This window comes from Lygodium microphyllum, chromosome 20 (assembly GCF_053477565.2).
Source record: "Lygodium microphyllum isolate KBCC chromosome 20, Lygodium_microphyllum_v1.1.10, whole genome shotgun sequence".
Lineage (NCBI taxonomy): Eukaryota > Viridiplantae > Streptophyta > Polypodiopsida > Schizaeales > Lygodiaceae > Lygodium > Lygodium microphyllum.
Genome location: NC_141154.1, coordinates 19,937,993 through 19,953,941, shown reverse-complemented (window position 1 = coordinate 19,953,941; position 15,949 = coordinate 19,937,993).

The window sequence follows — 15,949 nt, the reverse complement described above, 5'->3', positions numbered from 1 at the left end:
GGATTTCAGCAAACAGTTCGATGAGTTATCAGAAGACTTCTAGGTTGCCTAGAGCTGCCAGGCAGTATATATGCAGGAAGGAGAAAATTTTGAAAAATGCAGGAATTTTGGAGGATGATGAGCACATAGATGGGATGTATGACAGTGTGATTTGTGCAGATACGATGACAGAGATGGGAGATATGCTGAAAATTGATATATGCAGAATTGTCACAGTAATGTATTAGTGCAATCCCTAGACATGTTTCATGAAATTGCAGATTTTATGTCACAGATTGAGTCAGAGGCTGAGGTAACTCAGCAAAGAGTGTTGAGTGCTGAAGAAATTCAGCAAACAGAGTTTCCAGCTGGTTATGATCAGCTTTCAGAGACACAGAGGGCTGAAAACTTTCAGCCAAGAGAGTTTACTGCTGAAATATTTCAGCATTCAGAGTTTGGGGTTGTTCCTGTGCAGTCCATAGAGTAGAGGGCTAAGGATATTCAGCCATTCGAGTGTAGAATTGCTGATTTACAGCAAGATTTATGTAATGCAGAAGAGCATAATGAAGCCAGGGTTGACACGAAATACAAAACTGTGGATAAGAAGGTGAAGCCGGTTGCTGTACCGCTTCCACCTGACAGTGATCAGCAAATAGAGAGGGCTGCTAAACAACAAATTTTGAGGAATCCGGAGCATATTGGTCATAAATTTTCAGCAGAGACTCTTGCTGAACTGAAAATTGGAAATGGTGATTTCTTGCTACCCATAGAGAAGCAATGCTTTCAGGAGATGCTTGAGCGTCATGGAAGGGGATTTGCTTTTTTCCCGCATGAGATTGGATGTGTGAATCTTGATATTGTTGCTCCTATGGTCATTTTTACTATTCCTCATATCCCATGGAATCTTCGACCTATTCCGGTGCCTAAAGCACACTTGCCAAAGCTGATTGATTTATTGAATGAGAAAATCAGGATGGGAATTCTTGAGCCTTCATCTGCACCATACTCAAACAGGTGGTTTACAGTTTCAAAGAAGAATGGTACTCTCTGATTTATTCAGGACATGCAGCCAGTGAACAAAGTTACTATCAGGAATGTTGGTATAGGTCCAGTTGTGGATGAGTTTGCAGAGGCATTTGCTGGACGTGCCATCTATTCTTTAGTTGATTTGTATTCAGGGTATGATCAGTTTCAACTGGCTTTGGAAAGCAGGGACATAACCACCATGAGAACTCCTATTGGGCTTGTCAAGATGTGTACCTTGCCTCAAGGTGCCACTAATTCTATTGTGCATATGATGAATGCCATGCATAAGGTCCTTCGTGATTACATACCTCAGCTTACCATGCCTTTCTTGGATGATGTGCCCATTAAGGGGTGTGTAGAAGAAGAGAAGAATGAGAGTCTAAAGGAGCAGGGATGCAGATACTTTGTGGCTGATCATATTTCAGCATGTGAGAAGATTTTGGCCAGGTTAGAAGAAGTGAACTTGACACTTTCAGGGCAAAAATATATTTTTGGAGTGAATGAGGTTGTCATTGTTGGGCACATGTGTGGATATTATGGCAGGAAACCCTCACCTGATAAGGTGAATGCTATAGGCAAGATTGCGGAGTATTGTACTACTACTTCAGAGGTACGGAGATTCATTGGTGCTTGTGTATTTTATATGATTTGGATACCTCATTTTGCACACATAGCAGATTGTTTGTATCAACTGCTTCGAAAGGGGTAGAAATTCTATTGGGATGAGAGCCACACTAGAGCCATGCGGAAATTGAAGAAGTTATTGCAGAATGCTCCTACTCTCAAGAAAGCGGATTATAATTGTGAAAGGCCTATTGTATTGACAGTTGACACTAGTCCAATTGGCATAGGTTGGGCTGTGGGTCAAGATGATGCAGATGGAAATAGGTATGCTATTCGGTTTGGGGCGAAAGTCCTAAACGAGAGAAAGAGGAGATATCCGCAAATCAAGAGGGAGTTATTGGGGATTGTCACAGCTCTCAAATGTGACAAGGAGTACTTTATTGGAGCTTCAGTTGTGGTAGAGACAGATTGCTTGCCGTTGATTGGTATGATCACGAGTTGCTCTACTCCGGATATAGCTATGTTGAGATGGATTGCATACATCAAGTCATTAAATCCGGAATTTAAACACATAGCAGGGAAGGATAATCCAATGGCAGATATGTTGTCTAGAGCCAGATATGATGATGAGGAGACTCTACTTGCAGAAGAGGATGATGCAGAAATTTCAGCCACTATGGTTGATCATGTTTGTCATGTCTATGATATTGTGGCTTTCACAGAAGAACTCTATGTTGGAGATTAGTTGCAGATTGGTAGGTACCTTAGTACACTAAGCAAAAGAGATGAATGGACAGATGAAGAGTTCAAGAAGATCAAAAGGAAAGCCTATGGTTATTTTCTCAAGGACGGATTTCTTTGGAAGCATCCGAAGAAAAGAGGTGGATTACCTTTGCGGGTTGTCTGCGATAGAGAGACACAGTTACAAGTGATGAGGGAGTTTCATGAGAGTCCTTGGGCTAGTCATAGAGGAGTGTGGGCTACTTATGAGAAAATCAAGGAGAAATATTGGTGGAAAGGCATGTACAGAGATGTTTCTCACTTTGTTGAGACTTGCAGAGACTGCCAGATGTATTCAGTAGTGCGTCATCGAGATGAGCTTCATCCGACCTATCCGCTATGCATTCATTATAAGTGGGTAGTTGATTTGGTTACCATGCCTATGGGTCTATGGCAGATGAGGTACATTGTTTTGGCTAGAGAGGATCTTACCAATCATGTTGAGGGCAAATCTTTGAGAACGAAGACCACTAGTGCAGTGTGTAAGTTCTTATTGGAGGAAATTTTCTGTAGGTATGGTTGTGTGGGTAAGATCACTGCGGATCGTGGTGAATTGGATGCAGATGAAGCTAGGGAGTTTTTCTCTCAGCTAGGAATCAAGTTGGCTTTAACCACAGCATACAATCCAGAGGGAAATGGAAAGAGTGAAAGAGGGCATCCACCGATAGTGAAAGCATTAGCCAAGGCATGCAAAGGACGGATTGGAGAATGGTCGAGACTTCTACCATTTGCTTTGTGGGCTGATCGTACGACTCATAGTGTTACCACAGGATATATGCCTGCAGAGTTAATGTATGGTCAGAAACTGGTTATGCCGACTGAGACTTGTGCTTTGACTTGGTCAGTTTTACCTTGGCAGGAGGATTTGACGAGAGAGGAGCTCTTAGCTCTTTGGATTCGACAATTGGAGAGGAGACCAGAGGATATTCAGCTAGCTATTGACAAGTTGAAGGTTGCTAGACTAAGGAATAAGGACAGGTTTGACAACAAGCATCGCTTGCGGCCTAGAGCAATAGAAGAGGGAGATTGGGTATTAGTCTTTGATAGCAGCCTTGAAAATCAGCATACTGCACTTCGGAAGATGGTGAAAAGATGGTTTGGGCCGTACATAGTCAGACATGTCTTTGATAATGCAACATATGAGCTGACAGAATTGGATGGGACAGTGCTTAGAGTGCCTATTGCTAGAAAAAGAATCAAAATCTTCAAGAAAAGAGATGATGAGAATTATGCATTCGAAGAATTTGTAAGAGAAGAGCAACGAGAAGAAACTCCAATAGAAGAGACAAATGATATGATAGATAATCTTGTTGATCTACCGGAAATGCATAACGAAGAGATTGATCTATTTGTGGATCTTGATGATAACGATCATGGGTAGTTGGCCCATCCGGAGGATGCGCAGGATTAGAGGGGGTGGATGTCGTATTGCTGCGCATTCGAGGTGTGAAAACCACCCGAAAGTTGTGTGTGCGATTTGATACTTTGTACATACTTAGTTGTTGGGTTTACATTTATTCTCTGCGTATGAGTATAGTAGCGAGCATGAAGGGTTGCTTTCAGTCTATGTTGAACAGGGTCAAGGAGAGAAGACATTACAACTATACAAACAGATGCAAGAGGAGGACATTTTCTCAAATCAGTAGACATTTAAGATCACATTTCAAGCATGTGATGCCCTCATTGAGGAGGAAGATGTTATGAGCATGGATGGGAAACCAAGAAAAGTTTCTTGAGAAATTTTCCGAGCATTACATGCAGATGCTCACAAGAAGGGCTTCACTTCAGATGCTTTTGTTAATAGCACACGTATTAGTATCTATGGTAAATATGGCAGCATTTTAGAAGCAGAGAGCAGGTTTGATGGGCTGTTTGATCAGGACATTGTTGCATGGAATGTTATGATCTCACAATATTTTGAGTTAGATAAGGCAGAGAAGGTTCTGCAGCTGTATAGTCAAATGCTAGTTGAAGGAATGAGTTCCAATAAGCCAACATTTCTTGGTGTCCTCCAAGCATGTAGTTCACTTGTAGAGAAGGGATGTACTATTGCTTTAGAGATTGACAGAACATTGCATGATGCTGCTGTTACATCAATTGATGTTACCTGTTCCTGTCTCTTGCTAAAACCTCATCAAGGAATGCCTTTCTGATACCCTGAGCCCTTCACTGAAGTTCGAAAGACCGCAGTTGCAACTTGTTTCTCAGGTTTTGATCTTTGAAACATCATTTGTCTCAAGGATGCATGGTGCTGTAACATAGAGAGGTTCATTAGGTTTATGTTGTAGTAACATTACTGGTATTGCTGCTGAGCAACAACTTGAGAGGCTTGCTGAATACATAGATGTTGCTACAGGTAAAAAGGGGTTATTATGTACAGCAAGTGTGGAAAGAAGCAAAGTTCCGCATTGATGGCAGTGAATTGTCCCATATTCTGGCACGATATTCCCAAACTGTAACAAAATGATCTATATCCTTCAGTGCTTATATGCAATTCGAAAGTTGGATGCTATCATTGCAGAGAACAAGAACCACCATCAGTTTGTTTAGAGAACTGATAATTATACTTCCAGATTGCACTCATAATGTCTTCCTGATCTGACAAGCTCTGCACTTCTCAAAATTTTAGTGGACTGGGGAGGTTGTTACTTTGCATTGAAGGTATGGCATGTTCAGAATGCTGGAGCAGCTTGTATTCTGGTGGCAGATGATCGTGTTGAACCTTTAATCAATGGACTTCCCTGAAAAGGATGCAAGGCGGCTGAATATCTGTGACATATCACTATTCCATCTGCCTTAATTGAAAGGATATTCGGTGACAAGCTGAAGAGTCACTGTGACTGTGAAATTGGATTGGTCAGAATCGTTGCCTCAGGCGCAGGTAAAAATTTTGGAGGAAGAAGAAAAAGTAGGGAATGGAAACGTGAGGAGGAGCCATAATCATGGTTTTTCTTATCATTCGAGAAGAAGGGCGTGAGGTAGGCCGCCTGGGGGAGGACAAAGTAGAAGATCCTAGCTATCAACAAAGAGGAATTGGACTAAAAATAGGAAAAGATTAAGGTTTTCGACCTGTTTTTTTTTTAATTCCGGTGGGAGAGCGATAAAAAAAGGAGGCCAGATTCCAGCAAGCGTGGAGGGGGACGCATAAAAAAAAGAGCTCTTTCCTCGTTGATAGGGGCTTTTTCGGTCGTTCTCTTCTAAGGTGTAGGAGACGACTCCCGAAAGAGATCTGGGATGTTTTTTTTTCCCTCTGCAAATGGATCCGAAGTTTCTTCACAAGCAGAGTGTTCTACAAATGCTTCTTCAACGTAGTTGAAGATGTTACACACAAGAGGACTTCAAGCCAGCAAGCACACCTAAGGTCCGCATGAGGAACTGCAATCAACCAGGTTAAAAGTACGGAACTATAACATCAAAGATGATGCATAATCAGGCCCAGTATTAAAGCCTATTATCCTTGTGTAACCATGGAAAGCAGCATCAATGCACTTACATAGTTCTCTGAAGCGTTCAGTGATGTGATATTCTTCCTCAAAAAGAAGAAAAGTCACTCTGATTGTCTTATTGACTGAAGAAGATTTTGACAGTAGACAGAGGGAGACTGGAGCCATTTTTATTTGGCGAATCGCTATTGTTCTTAGGCTAATCCTTACATCACCTGGGATATCACAGACATTCCTAACCGGATTTTCTTGAAGCCATGATGCAAGACTTTTCTCCCTTGAGTGTGGCCAGCTAGGGAGACTCTTCTTTCCCTGTCATCAAAGAGTTTTTGAAGCGGATTCTCTTATAACTTCTTTACCTTTCATAGCTGAGGTAAATTCAAAGGAGAGTTCCTTTGGGGGGAAAAGAGAGAGAGCAGGAGATAATGCCTGCCACCTGGATATATGGTTTTGCCTTACATGGACATTCAACATGGTCTAGTATGAGCATTGATGTGACTTGGGTTCTAAAAGTTGAATTGATGCCAATTCAGATAATGCATTGGATTTTTAATGGATGTGTTAGGATGCATACAAAGAGCTTCACAATCCCTTGGGATGAAAAAGATTTCCTGTCCTGAGAGGACCTGTGCATCCTGCTGAATTCGAAGTTTTGAATCGGTTGTGCATTTGCTGATGATGACAAAGGATTGAACAGAGACCCTGGTGTACAGAATTCAGATGTGCATAATTCAAAATATGAGCTTTCAAATGTTTATTAGGGGAAAGATGGGCTTTCAGAAATCCATTGAGCTCTTCTTTGTAAACTTCTCCATCGACTAAAGATCAATAACCCAATGCCTATCTGGATTGATGCTGACCAGTCTTCTGCATACAAATTATCTTGGTGTTTTTTATATAGTACCAACCAGCGAATTTCTTTTTTGAAATAGCAAGAAGCGACATGAAGAACTTCAGTTTTTGAATAACCAATTGGTTATTAAATCAGAATTGATTCCTTTGTGAAACTGAAGCTGTTGATGTTGATTAAGGATGTAAATGTCACGCTTGATTGATCTTCTATCCTGAAATTTAACAAGGACTTCTGAAGTTGCGACTTTGCTTTCGAAAACCCTTCGACAGTGTGTAAGCTGAAGAAGGCATTGTATGGGCTGAAACAAGCCCCTAGAGCATGGTACCAGCGAATAGATAGGTTCTTTTTAAACCTAAACTTCAAAAGATGTGCCTCAGATGCTAACTTGTATGTTTGCAGGGATGGTAAAAAGTCTGTAGTGATTGTCGTATATGTAGACGACCTTCTTATTACAAGTGACTATGAAGATATGATCAACCAAACTCGAAAGGCTTTGAGTTCTTAGTTTGAAATGAGAGACTTAGGCTTGCTGCACTATTGTTTGGGGTTTGAAGTCTGGCAATAGCCAGGAAAGATCTTCATCTCTCAAAAGAAGTATGCATGGGAGATCTTGAAGGCATTTGGCATGACCGAGTGCAAGGAGATAGCTACATCTATGGAGGTGAATGCAAAGTTATCCGTCGAGGATACATCAGCACTAGCAGACATTGGGAGGTATACGAGGTTGGTCGGCAGTCTGATCTACTTGTGTAACACCAGACCAGATATCAGTTTTGCTGTTGGTGTTTTGAGCAGATTCTCAAACAAACCTCATGAGAGTCATTGGAAGCGTGGGATGCGGGTGCTCAAATACTTGAAGAAAACTCTTGACTATGGTATCACATACAGTTTCGGAACTTCTCTTGTGGGGAAGTGTGACTCAGATTGAGCAGGAGACAGTGATTCCAGGAAGTCAGTTTCTGGTTATTGTTTCTCTTTGGGTTCAGGAATTTTCTCTTGCATTAGTAAGAAGCAACCAATAGTGGCATTGTCTTCTACTAAAGCAGAGTACAAGGCAGCTTGTTTTGCTGCATGTGAAGCAGTATGGTTGAGAAGGATTCTATGGCATATGGGAGTGCAGGATGAAGAACCAACTGTGCTGAGATGTGACAATCAGAGTTGCATCGCCATTGCCAAAAATCCAGTGTTTCATGCACGCACCAAACATATAGAGATCCAGTATCACTATGTGCGTGATTTGATGGAGGATGGGATAGTGGAACTGGTCTACTGTCCAATAGAGGAGAATGGAGCAGATATCTTCACCAAAGCACTTACGAAGGATCTGCTTCAAGTTCATCTTCAGAGACTTGGCATTGGGCCGAGGAGATAGTTCACCTATGGGTGGACATTGAGGGGAGGTGTTAGATATGATCAATGCCCCACCCTCATTAGGTGCTACCAAGGATCCATGGTGCTCAAAGTTGTAAGGCTCCCATTATGAGGAGAAGGCAAATGTGAGCCTGGATATTGGTTGAGTCCTGACTTGTATATCAGATGAAATCTATGTCACCGGATGGCAAAAAGGTCATCGTTGTGGGTCTAATCTTTGGGTTAGATGGAGTGGTTAAGCTGGTAGCAACTCGAGGTGCATTGCATCGAGTTGCCGGGTAAGGGAGTTAAAAGGGGCCCCTATTGTGGGGTCCGGGGAATATTCCGTGGCCGACTAGTGGAGGCTCATATGGTAGGTCGGCCGACCTAACGACCTTCGCGTGCTATAAAAGCTAAACCCCTTCACAGCCATCCATCACTCATCTTTCACCGAGTCAGAGTTATTGTTCCAGCTAGCCTTAAGCTCTTCACCTATTTTCTGTCTAGATCGCCATCTAATCTTCACACAATGGAAGCGCACGGGTGGACAGAGCCATCTTTGTATCAGTTGTTTGGAGTTAAAGAATTTACTGATTCTCCTCTTATCTGTTGTGTACTCTCTATCTCTTTCTCAGTTTCTATTCACTTCGCCGTGTAATATTTTACAATCTTGCATGAGGATGAATAATCATCCTCATATAGTACCTTTCTTGGGTAAAGTGACCAAGATACGGGGATGAGATATTTTCTTGGAAGCAAAAGACCAATCAATAAATTGGAATAATATATGAACTTAAGGTATTGACTAAGTCGAGTTAATAGGGTACGGCCTTAACCCAGGATATAGGGTTAACAAATAAACCCTTGGGGATCTTACCAAGTTGCAATTGATCCCGGATCGAGTGCTGGATGCATTTGAAAGAAAGGATTCACTCCTTAGAAGTTGGCCAAAAATAACGACCAATGGAAATGATTGTGCTTTTAACAGTTTTAAGAGCACTATTTTTCTTTGTTTGCTCAAAGAATTAAGGGATGAAAAGATATCTAATGCTTCAGGTTGAAGGCTTGAAGGGAGAGGCAGCTTCAGTTATGCCCGACTACCTGCCTGACCTTAACCAAGGGGGTTGTTAACCGCGCCGGTGGGAAGGTGGACCGAACCCACCATTAGAGGTCTCTCGGTTGAGCGCTACTTAGAGCAGGAGGACGCTTGGGTGCCAGAGGGGGCTTTGGCCGTAAATCCCTCACCTTTGGAGCCTTGCACAGGAGGCCAACGTAACTCGGGATTGGATCTCGAGGTCCGCATACTAGTCAAAGAGCGAAATCTTGGATTAGTAATCCCTGTGGATTGTTGGATATTCTTCGGGCGGATTATGGATAAGCCTACGGGCTGGACTTTATGTATTTCAAAGATAAATATGATAACCTACTGAAAAGGAACTTGTTTGACATTGCTTCTCTATGTCAAGTGCTATGATTACGTGAAGGAACCACTGCCTAACAGGATAATTAAGAAAGCTGATTGATACATGTCCAACTAAATGTGGTAGGTAATTAGATAACTGAAACAACCTGAGGAAAGTGCAGTGGATGTGGCCATGGGTCTGTCCTACGGATGCGTGGTCCCGGTTGGTTGGGAACTTTTCTCAATCATGGTGGACAGCAAGAAGATCGTTTAAAGAATATGAACAGCAAGAGCGTATACCTAGAGTCTAAGTTATATATGATCCCGATTTATGTTGTTTTAGGGGAATGGAATGGGACTATGCCTTATGGCCGAGAGGTTGAGCTTCTCATCCCTCTCGTTTCCCATTCTCTTTGAACCAAGTGCGGCATGAATCCGCTTCGGATCTGACGTTTCTGCATAAAGGAGTTCACTCGGGTTCGACGCTAGTTCCCGTTAGGAAATGACCAATAGGGAAAAACCTAATTCAGGTTGGTCCTAAGTGGGAACGGCCAGAATACTTTCGCTACGTGGCAGACATAGAAAGTCCTAGATTGCAAACCCCATAACATTCCATGGGAGTGCCGGGCGGAGCTTTCCTTTTCAATGGACTGCTAAGACGTGTCTTGAAGATAACAGGTAGACACGTTACAATCTTTGCCAAGCTTGGAGGGACAACCTTCTTTCTAACCATTGCTATCTTAGCCTTGGCAGTTGTCTCTTCTTGTTAACTCTTTCTAGAGGAGCTAAACATTTTAGAGAAAAATTACTTAGCTATAAGGAGATTCTCTCCATTGTTTTGGGCACGTGTGCCATCTTCCCTTCTCAACAATGGGATGGAGTATCTATCATTTTTCTTTTTAAGGACTTGGAACATGTCTCTAGTGGGTTTGTCTGCTTTGCCAACCCACCATTGCCTAGTGAAGAGTTGTATGTCCATAGCTTCTTTTTCTTCAGCAGATCTAAGTTCTTGTTTGATTCTGACTAGGTCAGGATGTAATTGGGTCTCCCCAGCCTCTATCCTGATCTCCAAAATTTATACACTGATTATTGTCTAGCTCTATGATCCCTAGTCTACTATACTTTTTTATTTTTCACTTCCCTCAAAACTTGTTGAGTGTCTTTAATGGCTTTAGCCCATGAATGAGCTAGGGAGACTGTTTGCCAGAAGGCCATTGTCCAGATTCCTTTGATAGTGTCCCTAACTATTTTGTTTTGAAATAGTCTAGGGTCAATATGAAACCAACTAGCTTTTATTATTTGGGATGAGTTAGAGAGGACTAGCTGAATAGGCTTATGGTCAAACATGACTAAGTCATCAAGAGCTTTAACTTTGAGATTAAAAAAAGAGGCCAACAGACCTACAGATATGTAAAATCTATCAAGTCTAGCCTTTCAGAGATAAACTTCACTCTGATTGATACTCCATGTGAATCCTAGTTGCTCACTGACATCAGTTAGCCCATTATAGGCTTTAGTTACCAGCCACTTACTCTTTTCAGTTCCTGCAATACATGTTAATTTTTCCAAATATCTGTCTTTTGTTGATTCAACCATATTGAAGTCCCCTACAATGATAATGGGGCAATTGATGACCTGTAATGAATCCCACAGCCTGCCTCTTTCAGCAGAAATATTAGGGGCATATACTAAGACAATAGAAAATTCATCCTGATTTTTAAAAAGGACTGCAACGCAGTTATTCTCTGAATCAATCATAACCTTACTTATTTGATCCTTAATTTTCATGGAGACACCTAAGCATGTCCCCACCCTCCTATTGGTGTGGTTTGTCATATACCATTCATACTCCTGAGACACTGTCTGCAGGTTTTTGAGTAGAGGAGGACTTGTCACTTTTATTTCCTATAGGCAAATAACATCAGGGTAAATGGCACTAACTTTAAGCAATTCCCTGAATGTAGTTGCCCTTTTGGGGTCAATCAACCCCTTGATGTTATAGGACATAATTTTAAGTTTATTCATTTAACAAAACTATGTTTTTTTTTGTTTCCCTTTCTTCTGAGGGCCCTTTGTTTGACCAAATGGGTTACCAGCACGTTGTTCTACACTTGAGTATCTCCTTTTGGCATTTTGTAGACTCTCTCCCTCTTTGGTTGGACTCTCAGCAGGGATAGGACTGAGAGGAAGTTCTCCTCCCATTGGAAGTTCCTCTTCCTCTACCTGAGTAAATTCTACATCTTCATTTTGTTCATTGAGGTCAATGTTAAGTTTTTTGTATGTTTATAGTTTCCATTTGTTTGGTTTGCATGCCCTTTATTTTTAGCCTAAGTTTCTTCAACTATGACATCATCAGAGTCTGACTGTACTAGAGCAATCTTTCTTTTTTTACTAGTTTCCCCCTTTTCACTATTCCCTGCTAGTACATCCTCTAAGTTCATGAGAAGGGGGGAGTATCTGTTATTGTAGGTGTTTTTGCCCTTGCTATTATTGTTTTGTTTCTGGGTTGACTAATTCCTACTTTTTCCCTTCCTGTTAACCGATTGGAACCCATCATCTTGTGGGTTATCGGTTTTTGGAGGGGAGTTCTCCTTGTTGGGTTCTGGGCTCTCTTTAGCTTTCCATTTAGGGCAATTTCAAATGAAGTGTCCCATTTTGAGACACTTGAAGCAAGCATTTGGAAAATTCTTGTAAAGGACAGGTTGGCCCTTCATAAAGTTGCCCTCTGAATGAGTAATCAGCAATGAATCTATTAGGTTTTTGCTAAGGTCAAACTCTATGAGTAGTTGAGGATGCCACCGCGGGTTAATATCTGTGTATGGCCTTTGTCCTAACAGTCTACCTAGGGGAGTAGCTAGGGTTTTCAAGAAGAGATATAGGTTCAACAGAAGGTTTGGGAATTTGACCCAAATCGGAACACAAGTCGGTTTAGGACCAGAGGGGTCAAACTCAGGAGTCCATTTGAAGAGGGACAATGGTGAGCTCTGCAGCATCCATTGTCCATGGCTTAATACGGTTAGGGCTACTTGCTCACTCTCAAAGAGGAAAAATAAATAGTTGTTTTGGGACGTATTGAATAACCAAGGGTTTCCCACAAAGTGGTTCCCAATTCAGCTTGACCTAATTTCTGAGAAATTCCATGGGGGGGCGTGCCCCATGACACAGACCAATAAGTGCTCTAGATTGATAAGACATTGTGTAATTCTTCAACTCCAAAGCCAGGACTGAGAGATATTTTTTTTTACCTGGCATACCTGTTGATTTTTCTAGCTGCCCAGATTCCGGGGGTGCTTTGGGGGGAGTGGTGGTGTCTTGCAGACCTTTTTGAGCTCCTGCTTGAATCTGATGTTTGCCTCATTGAGGAAGACCCTGCTGACCTCTAGGAGTTAAAATGTTGTCAGCTCCTTCAGATTCTTGGAGGCTCTCCCTTTGGTTTTCGGGGCTTCTACTATCAAATCCTGCCAGTTGTTCTGCGGAACCCTTCCAGGTGGATGGTTCCATTCCCAAAGGATAGTCCATATCCACCCCCTTCTGAATATTGGCTTGCATATTGCCTAATAGGTCAGAGATGCCCTTGGCTTGCATATTGAGCAGAGAGACCATTGAACAATGGATTACCTAGTATTTTGCCGAAGGCTCTTTGTAGGGAGCCCGCCATGCCCAGATCATGATGAAACAGAGAAGGGGGTGTCGTATGCATGATGGGCGTAGACATGGTGCCAAACTGTGGCAAAGCATGGGAGGAGCTCTAGGCCAGCATCACGAGAGGGGATGTTACCTCCGCTCATACCCTAGAAGGCGACACGAGGGAGTACAGTCCGCCCACAAGTTTCCTTGAGTGCTCCTCTGCCCACCAAGCTTGTTCTTCCTCCGTCCCTTGCGAGGTGCTTCCACTTTCTCTTCTTCTCAATGCTTTTTCTCTATTAGCTTGTTTTTGAGATACCCACAATCTTCGCATTTCCATGTTTTGTTTATATGACATTGGAGATCCTTGTGTAGCAAAAGCTATAAGCATGTATCGTCACCTTCTTCATCATGTTAACTATGTGGGGATTCGGGAATTCTATTCTCTTCCACTTGTGGTTAACTCACCCTCCTCAAAGACTAGTAAGGGGGAATGCAGCATGGGGATGGTCCCATATAGTGTTTCAAACACCCTCAAAACTAAACAAGCTAAGACAGAATGCATAGCCTAGCATAGTAATTCACAAACATGATAGGTAGGGCCATTATATTCTACTCTCATTGGGCTCCTACATTTGTGCCTACACTTCTCGCCAACCCCTCCACTATCTCCTCTATCACCTAGCACTAAATCTTGATCATGGTGTGAGACTTTGTGGGTTAGACAAGGAAAGTTGAAGAGAAGAGAAGGAATATGTGGAGAAGAGGCTCCCACACTCACCCTTGATATATCATCCTCTCAACTCTCACACTCACTACCTTGGCCTCTCACCGTCATTGTCAACCCTAGATAAAGGGTACTAGTGTGATAAATGAGCTTCTTTTCTTTCATCATGCCTTAAGAGATTTCAAAGGGGTTGTGTAGTGAGTGTAGGCTATATTTCATTCAATACTAGTGAGAAAAGAGTGATGAACATGTATATACCATTTCCTAGTTTTTATGAGTGGATGCATTAATGTGTGTGTGCATGCACAGACACATGTGCACACATGCATGCATGCATATGCATATCCATGGTTAGAGTGTGATATATGATATGCATCATTATGAATGTTTTGATGAGGTTCACTATGTGTATTGTTCTCTTTATGTTGCTTGAATAATCCTTTCATATGTGTGCATGATAAAGAGAGATTTGTATCTTTGTGTCTTATGTGTATACCTATGCTTTTTGTCTAGTATATGCTTGTATTCTTGTGGAGGCCTTAACCACAAAGACAAATAAAAAAAAGCAAATGCAAAGCATTATGGAGAAAAAGACAAAAATAAAGTAAGAAAGAGGAGAAAGAGTCAAAGGGTAATCACTTTCTACTGAACATGAGATGATTGTTAATAGAAAATAGGAGTCCAAGTTTGCAAGGAGAAAAAACAAGAGGATATGTTCTTTAGCAAGCTTGATTGGAATTAAAAAGAAGAAACTCTATACAAGTGCAGAGTACGTACAAGAGGGCATTGTTTTTAGTAAGCATGATTGGGAAGAAAAAAGAAAGTTTACAAAAGTATAGATTGTGTTTTCACGAGTCCTTTTCAAGGAAGATTCAAAACAAAAATTACATAGAAATAAATATTGAATATTGTGTTTTATGCGTCTTTTTAAAAAAGATTTAGAACCATAAACCCAACTTATAATATGTATCTCTGATAACTAATACAAAATTTTGTGCTGGTTTAAATCCATGAGTGAATACCCGCCTCGAACCTATGCGCCCATCAAAGCTTCAGGATGCACTCATTCGAGTTGTGCCTATAATTCAGGAGGTGCAGGCTAGACCAAGAGGTAACAGAACTTGGTCTTATAATGATCCCAACTGAGGAGCATTCAGGCCTCAAATGAAGAGAGATCAAGGTCATAATCAGGGACAAAGAAAGAAAGCAAGAACTAAAAATGTCAACAACATTGTTTCTACTCAAAGCAATGGCTGAAACCTCCGTTGTTTCCACTGCAACAAGCTCAGTAATTTCAAGAGACAATGTCCCAAGCTTGGAGAAGGACATCGCCAAGCATCTTTCCAAGGAACGGGCTGTGGTCAGGGAGTCGCTACCCGAGGCAGAGGAAGAACCGCCTGCGTTGCCAATAGGTAAATGTGCGAAGAAGAAGATCCGATGTTGGAAGCAAAGTTTGAAAGGGCGACTGTCCATGCCGCTCTTCACAAGAAAGGGCCGAATCACGAGTTCTTTGTGATTCATACACCGTCGGACTATCAAGATAAAGGTTTCAAGACCTTGATTGATTGTGGCTGTACACATTCCTTTATCTCACCAGTTTGTGCAAAAAGATTAGGAATAGCCACAGTAGAAGCACCTATTTTGCTTGTGGAATTGGCAAATGGTCTTGAGGTTACTTGTACGAGGCAAACTGCTAAGGTGGAATTCCTTCTGGGTGGAAAGACGACCTCAATCAAATTCAGAGTCATGAATCTAGGTATCCATGAAAGTCTACTGGGAATGGATTGGCTTAAGCCTAATGACGCCCAATTTCATTGTGGAAAGGGCTGAATTTCCTTTCAAAACTCTGAAGGGGAATTGGTCACAACTCAAGGTGAGGCTGGAAATCCAAAAATCCAATTGGCCAAAGCATCTCGAATTATAAAGGGAGTCAGAAAAGGACTACCTGTCTACTTGATTAAGCTCAACAAGTTAGATCAGAAGCAGAAGTCTAGTGAAGGACCTTCATGGCTAAAGGAATACGCAGATGTATTTCTTGAAGAGTTGACTGAACTCCTGCCTTAAAGGGAAGTGGATCATGAGATCAAGCTAGTACCAGGAGCTACACCAATTGCAAAGAGACCTTATAGAATGTCCATACCGGAAGCAATTGAGCTGAAGGAACAACTCAAGCAACTGCTAGATCAGGGCTACATCCATCC